Source organism: Macaca fascicularis, chromosome 1 (genome assembly GCF_037993035.2).
Source record: "Macaca fascicularis isolate 582-1 chromosome 1, T2T-MFA8v1.1".
Taxonomy (NCBI): Eukaryota; Metazoa; Chordata; class Mammalia; order Primates; family Cercopithecidae; genus Macaca; species Macaca fascicularis.
In genome coordinates, this window is record NC_088375.1 from 218,371,273 (window position 1) to 218,383,318 (window position 12,046).

Consider the following 12,046-nt stretch of genomic DNA (forward strand, 5'->3'; position numbering starts at 1 on the left):
AGGCTGCCATGCAGTGGCGCGATCTCGGCTCACTGCAAGCTCCACCTCCCGGGTTCACCCCATTCTCCTGACTCAGCCCCCTGAGTAGCTGGGACTACAGGTGCCCACCGGAACACCCTGCTACTTTTTTTTGTATTTTTAATAAAGATGGGGTTTCACCGTGTCAGCTGGGTTGGTCTCGATCTCCTCACCTCGTGATCCGCCCACCTCTGCCTTCCAAAGTGCTGTGATTACAGGCATGAGCCACCGCGCCCAGCCGAAGATGTTTAAGACAAGGAATTATCCACTTCTTTTTTTTCCCCCCCAACTCTTGTTGCCCATGGCATGATATTGGCTCACTGCAACCTCCACCTCCTGGGTTCAAGCGATTCTCTTGCCTCAGCCTCCCTGGTAGCTGGGATTACAGGTGCCCGCCACCATGCCTGGCTAATTTTTGTATTTTTAGTAGAGATGGGATTCCATCATGTTGGCTAGGCTGGTGTCGAACTCCTGACCTCAGGTGATTCTCCCACCTCGGCCTCCCAAAGTGCTGGATTACAGGCATGAGCCACCGTTCTTGGCACCTTGAAGATTTTTAAGACAATAAATTATCCATTTAGCTGCCAGGTTGTTTTTGATATTTTGTTGTTTGGTTTTTGTCTTCATAAATGTAACCATCTAATGAAAAGTTTGAAAAATAGAAATAAAAAGACAGCGCCTTCTCACAGCCTCATCTGCCCATCCTAACTCATTTAGGGCACTGGTTTTCCTTCCCATTGTGTTTCCTGGCAGTGAGATAGCAAATGTTTCCTCCACACCTACTGTGTGCCAGGCTCTTGGCCGAGTGTTTTTTATGTACTCTGTCATTTAGTCTTCCTGTCAAACTCATGCAATTCGGAACTCTGTTGTAAGCTTGAGAGACTCGCTCAGACTCATACAGCCTGTGTGGCTGGGGGTGGCAGGGTGGGAATTGGAATTCAGGTCCATGTGAGAGTAAACTGAGGCTTTCCATGCCTGGAAAGGAGAAGGTCTTTTTAAGTAGTTGTGTTCACAGCAAGCATCCCATTTCACATTCTGCGAAATGTAGAGATGGGGGTCTCACTGTGTTGCCCATGCTGGTCTTGAATTCCTAGTTTCAAACACTCCTCCCACCTCAGCCTCCCAAATTGCTGGGATTACAGGCATAAGCCACTGTCCCTGGCTGTATTAAATTTTAATTAAAAGTTTTAAAAAGGGAAAATTCAGGCTGGGTGTGTTTTACTTAACAGCACATTGTCGACTGGGCACGGTGGCTCACGCCTGTAATCCCAGCATTTTGGGAGGCCAAGGCGAATGGATCACTGGAGCTCAAGAGTTAGAGACCAGCCTGGCCAACATGGTGAAACCCCATCTCTATTAAAAATAAAAAAAATTGGCCAGGCATAATGGCTCACGCCTGTAATCTCAGCACTTTGGGAGGCCAAGGCGGGAAGACCACCTGAGATCAGGAGTTTGAGACCAGCCTGACCAACATGGAGAAACCCTGTGTCTACTAAAAATACAAAATTAGTCGTCAGTGGTGGCACATGCCTGTAATCCCAGCTACTTGGGAGGCTGAGGCAGGAGAATCGCTTGAACCCGGAGGCAGAGTTTGTGGTGAACCGAGATTACGTCATTGCACTCCAGCCCGGGCAACAAGAGTGAAAGTCTGTGTCAAAAAAATATATAAATAAAAATAAAAGTAAAAAATAAAAAAATTAGGGCCGGGTGTGGTGACTCATGCCTGTCTTCCCTGCACTTTGAGAGGCTGAGGCGGGCAGATCACCTCAGGTCAGGACTTTGAGACCAGCCTGGTCAACATGGTGAAACCCTGCTTCTAAGTAAAAATACAAAAATTAGCTGGGCGTGGTGATAGGCACCTATAATCCCAGCTACTTGGGAGGCTGAGGCAGGAGAATCGCTTGAAGTCTGGAGGTGGACGTTGCAGCAAGCTGAGATCGTGTCACTGCACTCCAGCCTGGGCAACTGAGTGAGACTCTGTCTTAAAAAAAAAATTGCTGGACGTGGTGCCTTGCACCTGTAATCCCAGCACTTTGGGAGGCAGGCAGATCACAAGGTCAGATCGAGACCATCCTGGCTAACACGGTGAAACCCCGTCTCTACTAAAAATACAAAAAATTAGCTGGGTGTGGTGGCAGGTGCCTGTAGTCCCAGCTACTCAGGAGGCTGAGGCAGGAGAATGGTGTGAACCTGGGAGGCGGAGCTTGCAATGAGGGGAGATCACGCTACTGCACTCCAGCCTGGGTGACAGAGTGAGACTCCATCTCAGGAAAAAAAAAAAAAAAATCACATCGTGAAGTTTTTTTGCACCTACTGCCAGTGAGGAAAGTGGCAGCTCACAGCAAGTCTTTGGGGTCCCAGTTTTTGCCTTCTCCTCCCGCCCCTGCTGTGGCCACCATGTGCCTATGTAGCAGGAAGCTGTGGGATCTGCAGACTCAGCTTTATCAGGCTTCCCTGAATTGAGGGGCATGAGGTGTTATGGGGGCATTTCCTGGTCACATGGCCTAGCAGAGCTGGTGGCACAATTGCCTGCGTGTCCCAGGAGCCTAGCCTTGCCTACCTGGTAGAGTGCTTGGAGATCATGCCAGCACCTCCATCCACTCCAAGTGGACAGGCTGGGGAGAAGGAAAGCCAGGTTCTTCTGCTGGAGGGTGTCAGTGAAATGAGTCAGCCATGGGCAGGGTGGTCAGGGAAGGCTTCCTGGAGGCAGGTGCCTTGGAAGATGGGAGGATGTAGCTCATGGCTAGAGGAGCAGCCAGCCACCTTCCCTGGAGAGCGCAGCCCCAGCATTCCCTCTACTCCCCCTCCCCTTGTCCTGAAGGGAGAAGAGCAACCTGGCCCACAGCCTGCAGGTGGCCCAGCAGCAGGCCGAGGAGCTGCGGCAGGAGCGGGAGAAGCTGCAGGCTGCCCAGGAGGAGCTGAGACGCCAGTGGGACCGGCTGGAGGAAGAGCAGGAGGACGGGTGCGCCGGGAGCTTGAGCGCAGGTGAGCAGCATCTCGCCTCCCTGTCAGGGCCCTTCAAATGTGCCTCAGATCCCCTGACAGTGCCCCCGGGGGGTTAGGGAGCACCCACTGGGTCCTGGGCCTCCTACCATCTGGACCCCTCTGATGCTGGGTTTTCTAACCAGACCCATTTCAGGAAATTGAGGCTCAGGGAGGTGTCGTCACTTACCTGGGGTCAGAGAACTAGTTAAAAGGTAGAACTTGGATGATAATAACAACAATAATTAAAATAAGAGTAGTAATATTAACAATAGTATTTTAAAAATTTAGTTATGATCATAATAATATCCTTACTAATTTCACTAAGTACCAGATACTGTTTTAAGCAATTCAGTTCTCATTCAACTCTATGATAACTCTGTGTCGTCGAAGCTGTTATCTCCATTTTGTGGATGGTAAACTGAGGCACAGAGAAGCTATGTTCCTTGCCCCAAGTCACACAGCTAATTAGCAGAAGAGCCAGGATTTGAACCCGGGCATTCTGCCTTCAGAGTTAACCTCTTCCCCACTGCGCTGCTTACCTCTCTGGGACGTGATCGATGATGATGTTTAGTAGACTGTGGTGGTGCATGTGATTCTTGTTTCTGAAGGCCCTTGGGGACATGTGTCAGGCACCATTTTAAGCACATGTGAAGTCTGTATCCTTAAAACAGGCCGGGTGTGGTCACTCATGCCAGTAATCCCAGCAATTTGGGAGACTGAGGCAGGGGAATCGCCTGAGGTCAGGAGTTCGAGACCAGCCCGACCAATATGGGGAAACCCCATCTCTACTAAAACTACAAATTTAGCCAGGCATGGTGGCGGGCACCTGTAATCCCAGCTACTCAGGAGGCTGAGGCAGGAGAATTGCTTGAACCCGGGAGGCAGAGGTTATAGTGAGCCGAGATCGCACCACTGTACTCCAGCCTGGGTGACAGAGCGAGACTCTGTCTCAAAAAAACAATGTCACGAGGCAAGTGTTACCTCGTTTTGCAGATGTGAAAACGGAGGCGCAGGGTCATGCAGCTAAGTGTAGTGGGCTTGGTTGCCCTGTGGGCCAGGCTCTTTCTCTCCAAACTCCTGCCTCAGGCCTGGTCCCCAGCCCAGCATCTCGCTGGCTACAGGAGGTTCAGGGCAGGAAAGTGACATGGGCCACCCACCCGCCCTCTGTCCCGCAGCCATAGACAACTAGAGCAGCTGGAAGGGAAGCGCTCAGTCCTGGCCAAGGAGCTGGTGGAGGTGAGGGAGGCGCTGAGCCGTGCCACGCTGCAGCGGGACATGCTGCAGGCCGAGAAGGCCGAGGCGGCCGAGGCGCTGACCAAGGTGGGTCCCTGTTTGCTGCACAACCACAAACCTACCTCTGCCCCCCAGCCCAAAGACTTCTCGCTCTGGCATGGACTGGTCCCAGTGTCAGGCAGACCTCTGGGCCTGGTCACAGACTGACCCCTTCCTTCTGGATACAGGCTGATCTTTGTCACAGGCCACAGACCTCTGGACCTCTGGTCCCAGCCATAAGTGGATTGACCTCTCTTTATGGTTGTATCCCTGCTCTTCTGGATGCTCCTGGGGGCAGTGCCTATAGCTCAGGGTCATCCAGTGCCTGAGACTCAGCTCCTGGGGTCTGAGAGTTGGGGCCACAGCCCAGAGAGTCCTTGGCGGGGGGCTGGCCTTGTCCGCTGCAGCCTGGGCTCTGAGCAGTGCTATCCCTAGACCCTACTCGGGGGATGCTCTGAACTCTGGTCCTGCCCTGCAGCTTGAGCTATTTTTGTACAGCTCTGTGGTGCGTGGCTTTTAAATGGCTCCATCAGCAGCAGGCTTTCTGCGGTGATTTTTTTTTTTCCATCTCACGCTATGTCCCCTCCTTGTCTCCCCTCCCCTGTCTCCGAGGGTCCGTCTCTCTGGGTCTCTTCTTGTCTCTCCTCACCTCTTCCCGACCTTTCTGCCTTTCGTCATCTCTGAGGGCCTGACTCTGCAGGCTGAGGCTGGCCGCGTGGAGCTCGAGCTCTCCATGACCAAGCTGAGGGCAGAGGAGGCCTCCCTGCAGGACTCCCTGTCCAAGCTGAGCGCCCTCAACGAGAGCCTTGCTCAGGACAAGCTGGATCTGAACCACCTTGTAGCCCAGGTACAGTGTGCACCTGTGGGCCCACCTGCCTTGCCCAGTGTCAGTGAGGCACCCTGGGCCCAGCCCTGAACCTGTCTTGACCTGTGCCTCCCTTTCTGTCTCTGGTTCTCTGTCTGTCTCCGTCTGTCTGTCTATCCTCTCTCGGTGTCAGAGCACAGAAGCTCCATGGGCCCTCATCTCCCCCTCCCCAGTGTCCCACACACCCAAGGGCACTGCCCCTCATTCCCTGGGAGCCTCCCCTGGGATATTGTGGCTGGTGGGTGGGTGGATGAGGCCTCCTGGTCCTGGGAGGAATGCCCTGCTTATGAGGCCCCATTCGTACCCGGCCCACAGCTGGAGGAAGACAAAGCCGCCCTGCAGTGTGTGTGTGTGTGTGTGTGTGTGTGTGTGTGTGTGTGTGTGTGTTTGTTTTTGAGACAGAGTCTTGCTCTGTTGCCCAGGCTGGAGTGCAGTGGCACGATCTGGGCTCACTACAACCTCTGCCTCCATGGTTTAAGCTGTTCTCCTGCCTCAGTGTCCCAAGTAATGGGGACTACAGGCGTGCACCACCATGTCTGGCTAATTTTTGCATTTTTAGCAGAGACAGGGTTTCACCACATTGGCCAGGCTGGTCTTGAACTCCTGACCTCAAATGATCCACCTGCCAAAGTGCTGGGATTATAGGCGTGTGCCACCGTGCCGGGCCGGGCCCTCGTTTTTGTACACACGTGCACTGCAGATCTAGAGAAGGTCATGACTTGCCCAAGTACATATAGCACATGAGGGCAGACCCTGGGCTCAAACCCAGGCCTTCTGCCAGGACTGGGTTAGGCCCGAAGTTGGGGTGCTGCATGATGAACAAGCTGGGGGATGCTGGGAGTGCTGCTCAGTCTCTGGGTGAGGGCCAGCTCTCCCGGCAGCTGGGCGGGCGGGAGCAGGAGCTGGAGCAGGCCCGGCGGGAGGCCCAGCGTAAAGGGTCCATGGATCTCTCTATATTATTTCTTACAACTGCACTTGAATCTATAATTATCTTAATTGGAGAGCCATGGGAAGTGGGATTTGGCTGCAGGGAGATGGTTCCCCCCACCCCCTGAGCCTGGGTAAGGGCTGGGGGCTCCCTGGGAATGCTGCAGGGTGGCAGTGGTTCCCAAGGGGGCTGCTCAGGATTGCAAACGTTCCACCACCTTTATGCCACCGTAAATGATTCAGGTAAATTGCTCTGGCCTGTGGGAGGAAGCAGCCCTGGCAGAGGCCTTCAGTGGCAGGTTCGCAGAGACAGGGGAGGCTGTGTGGGGCCCGTTAAGGTTCCAGGTCCCTTAAGGTGCAGGAGATAGGGGGCCATGGACTCATTAGAGAAGGCGGGGTGGGTGCCTGGGGATGGAGGGGTCAGCTACGGCAGGGCCTTGCCCGTAAGGGCTGTGGCTACCCCACCAGAGGCACCCGAGGCTCCTGCCCACTGAGTGTCCATGGAAATACCCTCCAAGGCAGTTCGCTGAGTGAGGGGAGGGAAAGCGTGGGTGATGGAAGGACACCTGCCTGCCTTCATTGGCTTCCTCAGTTCCAGGTAGCACCTGGTCTGTCATGTACTCTGATGTCCCTGGGGGTCCCTTGTGTGAGCTGACCTTTCTGGGGTGTTTCCTAGAGGCCCAGAACAGACCGGAGGGTTAGGGGTCCTCGTTCAGCTCAGGGAGTTTTGAGGCAAGCATCTTACCTCCCATGGTCTTCCTGGCATTCTCCAGTTTGCAGAGGGCTGAACCCTGGGCATTTCACATCCAAAGGTGGAGTGACGTCTCAGGGGTCCTGTGTGCACAGAGCCCGGCCCAGAGACTCACAGTCGGTTACAGGATTTGATGCTGACACTAGGATGGTGTTTTGCTGACACAGGAATGCAGGCTCAGGAGCTGGTGTGAAGGTCCTTCTACTGGTGCCTGCTACTTGGGCATCCAGAACTAAAGCACTGAGTCCTTCTTTGTTTCAGGAACTTCCTTGATTTAACTTTTCTGATTGGTGGGTGCTTCTAATTGGAGAACCTTCCAGAAAGCACCGCCTTTGAGAAGTGGCTGGGTGGCCAAAGGACTGCCAATATTCCCACCTGCCTTCCTCTAACTCTGCCATTCTGACTATAAAATCCCCCTGAAGAAACCTTCGTCAGGTCTGATGCAGGCAGAGGATGTAGGGAGGTGTTGGGAGTGGGGGCTGAGAATGGTAGAAGCTTCATCGCAGAGACAAGAGAAGAGACAGCTGAGTGAGAGACAGTGAGTCAAGAGAGCTCAGCAGATGCCAGACCCGGAGCAGATGAGAGTAGGATGGCAGAGGCCCCAGGGCTTGCAGAAATCATGGGGAAGGCACAGGTCACCCCACAGGCACGAGCGAGGGTGCTGGAATTCATTTTTACCAAACCTTACACCTGGCTTTCCTGTGAATCTCAGGGGCTCCAGAGCAGCAGGCACACTGCTGGTGGGGGAGGCACGTCTGTGCAGAGGTCCACTGTGGTCTTCAGCCCAGAGCACGGACATCCCAACCAGGGCTGCAAACTAGAGTTTGGGGCCCAGATGGTGGGCTGGCCTGATGGAACAGACAAGAACTGAGGAGACTCTCACCGCTACTGGAGGACCAGACTGATGGGAGACAGAAGCTGTGCACGGACTGATGGGAGACAGAAGCTGTGCATGGACTGATGGGAGACAGAAGCTGCGCATGGACTGATGGGAGACAGAAGCTGTGCATGGGCCACCACCCCTTCAGGGGCACAGTTGCCACTGGCATGCCTGAGAGTTTGTTTTCAAAAGAATGTCTTTCAGAATTTGTGATGAAGAACCCAAAAGCAAATGTGACAAAATAAAAAATAGACAAATGGGACTTCTGCACAGTGAAAGAAACTATTAAAACATGAACAGAGTAAACAGACAGCCTGCAGAAGGGGAGAAAATATTTGCAAACCGCGTCTGACAAAGGTCTGATTTCCAGAATCTATAAGGAACTTAAACAATTCAGCAAGCAAAAAAACCAAATAATCCCATTGAAAAGTGGGCAAAGGACATGAACAGACACTTCTCAAAAGAAGACATAAAGTTGGCCAACAAACGCATGAGAAAATGCTCAACATCACTAATCATTAGAGACGTGCAAATCAAAACCACAATGAGACAGCATCTCAAGCCAGTCAGAATGGCAATTATTAAACAGTAAAAAAATGACAGATGTTGTTGAGGCTTTGGAGAAAAGAAAATGCTTATCCATTGTTAGTGGGAATGCAAATGAGATAGTCCCCTGTGGAAAGCAGTTTGGAGATTTCTCAAAGAACAAAAAACAGAATTATCACTGGACCCAGCAATCCCATCACTGGGTATATACCCAAAAGAAAATAAATGTCCTACCAAAAAGACACCTGCACTCAAATGTTTACTGAACCACTATTCACAATAGCAAAGACATGGAATCAATCCAAGTGCCCATCAGCAGTGTATTGGATAAAGAATATGGGGTACATATACACCATGGAATACTACACAGCCATAAAAAGTGAAATTGTGGCCTTTGCAGCAACATGAATGCATTTGGAATCCATTATCCTAAGCTAATTAATGCAGAAACAGAAAACCAAACACATGTGCCCACCCATGATGGGGAGCTAAACAGTGGGTATACACAGACACTGGGGGGTTACTAGACAGGGGAGGGGAGGGAAGGGGGCAAGGGCTGAAAAACTACCTATCAGGTTCTATGTTCACCACCTGGGTGGTGGGATCGTTAGAAGGCCAAACCTCAGCGTCACGCAATATACTCATGTAAAAAACCTGCATGGGTATCCCCTGAATCCAAACAAAAACCCAGTCTTTCTCTTTCCAAAACCCCAAAGCAAACTTACCAAAAAAACTTTCCAAGGAAAACACAATCCCTAGACAAACAGCTATATTTTCAGCAGAGCAGATGCCAGCCAGGAAGACACAGAGCTAGTTGGCTTCAACACCGACAGCCAGCCCCAGGCTGCTTAGAAAAGGCCACTGGGCAAGGAGAGGCGGGGACCTGGACCCTTGGGTCCCATTGGCCTCTCTGTCAGAGGCTTTGCCCCTGGCCCTGGCTTCCGAGAGGCTGTTTTCCTGGAGAAGGCCACAGCGGTTCTTCTCAGAAACATTGTTCTCCCTTTAATGATTCAGCACACATGCTGAGCAGGGTGCCGGTGGCATGAGTGAGATTGGACATGGCAAACCTTTAATGCCAGCGGGAAAGCTTCATAAAGTGACATTCGGCCTGAGCTGCAGCCTCTGCAGCTTAATGGTGCACCTCGAGGTGGCTGCTGGCGACCCCATTTGTTCGGCAGCAGGCAGGCCAACCGTCCGGACCCTCTTCTGGTTGGGGTGGGCCACTGAGATGTCATAGATTGGAGGCATCTGGGGGCCCTGGCTCTTTGAGGGGCACTCTGGGGTGGGTTGTGCCCTTGCCATCAGCCTCAGGGAAAAGAGCACTGGATTTGGAGTCTGGAGAGCTCCTGGCAGCTTCCTGCCTCCCCCACTTTCCAGCAGTTTGCTCTGGGGTGAGATTCCTTGGGGTCCTGAGCCTGTTTCCTCACTCATTGGGTGCAGTTAAGAGCTACACACTTTTTATATGCGTGTCCTTTCTGCACAGTGACAACCACAGCCTTGGGGACTACAGCCTCTGCACCATCTGGTACCCGCACCTGCAAGTCCAGGTACGGGATGTCACTGCGAGGTGTCACTCACTCACTCACTCATTCATTCAGCATGTTTTTGCTGGGTAGGTGCATGGTACAGGCCTGATCTGGCAATGGGGCTTCTGAGTGAGTCTCCGGCTGGCAGGCTGCACTTGCTGAGCTTTCTGGACTCTGGGACCTGGATGCAGCATCCCAGTTTCAGCCCTCAAGGGCACCTTGTCTTGACCCCCTTTCTTCTCCTTGCCCCCTCTCTCCCTGCCTCCATCTTTCCCTTCTCCTCCTGTCCCTTTCTTCAGTAACTTTTGAGTCCCTCCTATGTGCCAGGTGCTATTCTAGGCACTGGGAGAGGGGAGGGGTGGCCTAGCAGCAAACAAAACAGACAAGTCCCCACTGTCCCTGCTACCAGGAGGGGCCCAGGATTGGGTGGCCCAGGGCCTCACGTAGCAGTTCTAGAGTCTGGGCCCAGGGAACGCCACACTTTAAGCAGTGTGGGCCTGTGCTGACCTGCTGTCTTTTCTTGGCTCTCTTTGTCTGTCCTCCATAATTCACCAATCCCCCAGGCTGACCAGGAGCTCTACAAGCCCAGATGTCCGTGACTTGTGCGCACTAGAGAATGGGGCGTCGCCGTGGAGGGCGAGCCTTTCAGACTTGGGGATGCTTGTGGGCTGATATGGGGACTTGAGGGAGCGTAGACCTCATATCTCTCTCTGGAGATGTGATTCTGTGGGTCAGTGGAGGAGCCCAGTAGTTCTCTCTGATGCATGGTCCCCAGATCACAGCCCGGGAAACATGTGGTGCTGGAGTCTGTTGAGATCGAATCCTAGCCTGCCACTGTGACTGTGTGGGCTTGGGCAAGCACCAATAATTATGGACTGTCTGTGATTTCACCATATTTTGAAGCTAAGAGGTGAGCCTGCTACCCTTCCCTGGATGCTGGCAGAAGACATGAAATTCCCGGAGTAGAGACAGCTGTTGTTGTTACTTGCCACCCAGCAGGCAGCCCAAGCTTCATGGTCCTCATGGGTCCCCTCTGCCTCTAAACCCCATGGCTGTGATACTGAGAGGCCCAGGTGGATGCTGCATATGTAGGGGGTCTGTGTCCCAGCCAAGGACCCCATCTGAGGAACCCTGTCTTGCCGAGTGGACTACAAGCACACCTGCCTGGCCTTTGCCCTTGAGGGGGACATTATCTTTATTACACTGGAGTCCAAACAAGCCTGCCTCTGGCCTGGAGGGAGACAGCCTCTATCTTCCAAGTTGTTCACTATTCAAACATTCTTGGAAAGATAGTCTGGAGCAAACACTATAAATGGCTATATCCAAGATGAGCAGAACCACCAGCGACCCAGGGGACTGGGTCTCAGGAGCAAGTGACTCAGCCCTGCTGAGCTTGTTCCCTTGTCTTTAGGAGGGGACACAATAGTGGTGTTCACCCCAGAAGGTCACTCCATTACCTGCTCCATTAGCCCCTCTAGTCCCTGCCCCCCCGCCCTTGCCCATCCAGGAGTGGGGATGGGGAAGCTGGAGGGAGGAGCAGGGCTTTGCAGACTTGGGCGATTCCATCAATTTCTTGTCCTTTTGTAAACCCTCCTGCCTGTTTGGGGCTGGCTGCTGCTCTAGCCCTGGTGAGCCAAGGCCCGTGCTTCTGGTGCTGCACCCTGGCCTCCTAAGGTGCCCCTGGCTCAACAGGCCTTCTCCAGGGAGGTGTGACAGATGACTACAGAGTGACCCTCCCAGCTGCTCACAGAGCTGACAGCTGAGAGGCTTGCAGAAATACCTTTTCTGTTTCATTGTCTATCGCTTATGTACAGCAATCTAAATTTCTAGCTGTTAATGAAAGATTATAGATGTATTAAAAATGTCCCCAAAACCTCTCTTCTTTGCACTTGGATTGTTAAATTCCCAACCTCCATTTTCAGGTTTTAATGAACAGCACAGGGTACTTCATTGGCATGTTGGCCTTGCATGTAGTACCCTCTCTCATCCCGTCTTGGGGGAAGCTCTTAGAACAGGTGTTTGAGTGGAGGGTCCCAAGGTCCCGACAGGGCTGATGGGCTCCCATGAGCCTCCTCTGGAGGGTGACAGGGGTTGCTTTGCAGGCGCTGCTGCCCGGTGGGGGCTCGGAGAGACACTTGACCTCGTCAGAGTTTGTGTGATCGGGTCCTTGTCCTTAGGGGCTGGGGTTGCAAGCCGGCCATGCCAGGAGCGTTTTTGTCAGCCTTCTGTGCTGCACTTGCAGTTTGGGAAGCTGCTACCACCTGAGCTGTGCTTCC

The 12,046-nt window shown here is 52.9% G+C and overlaps 1 pseudogene; it reads left to right on the plus strand.

Annotated features, from left to right (window-relative positions):
• The window catches only part of LOC102134406 (uncharacterized), a 48,256-nt pseudogene extending 36,609 nt beyond the window's left edge, over positions 1-11,647 (plus strand).
• Positions 11,648-12,046: the final 399 nt, after the last annotated feature.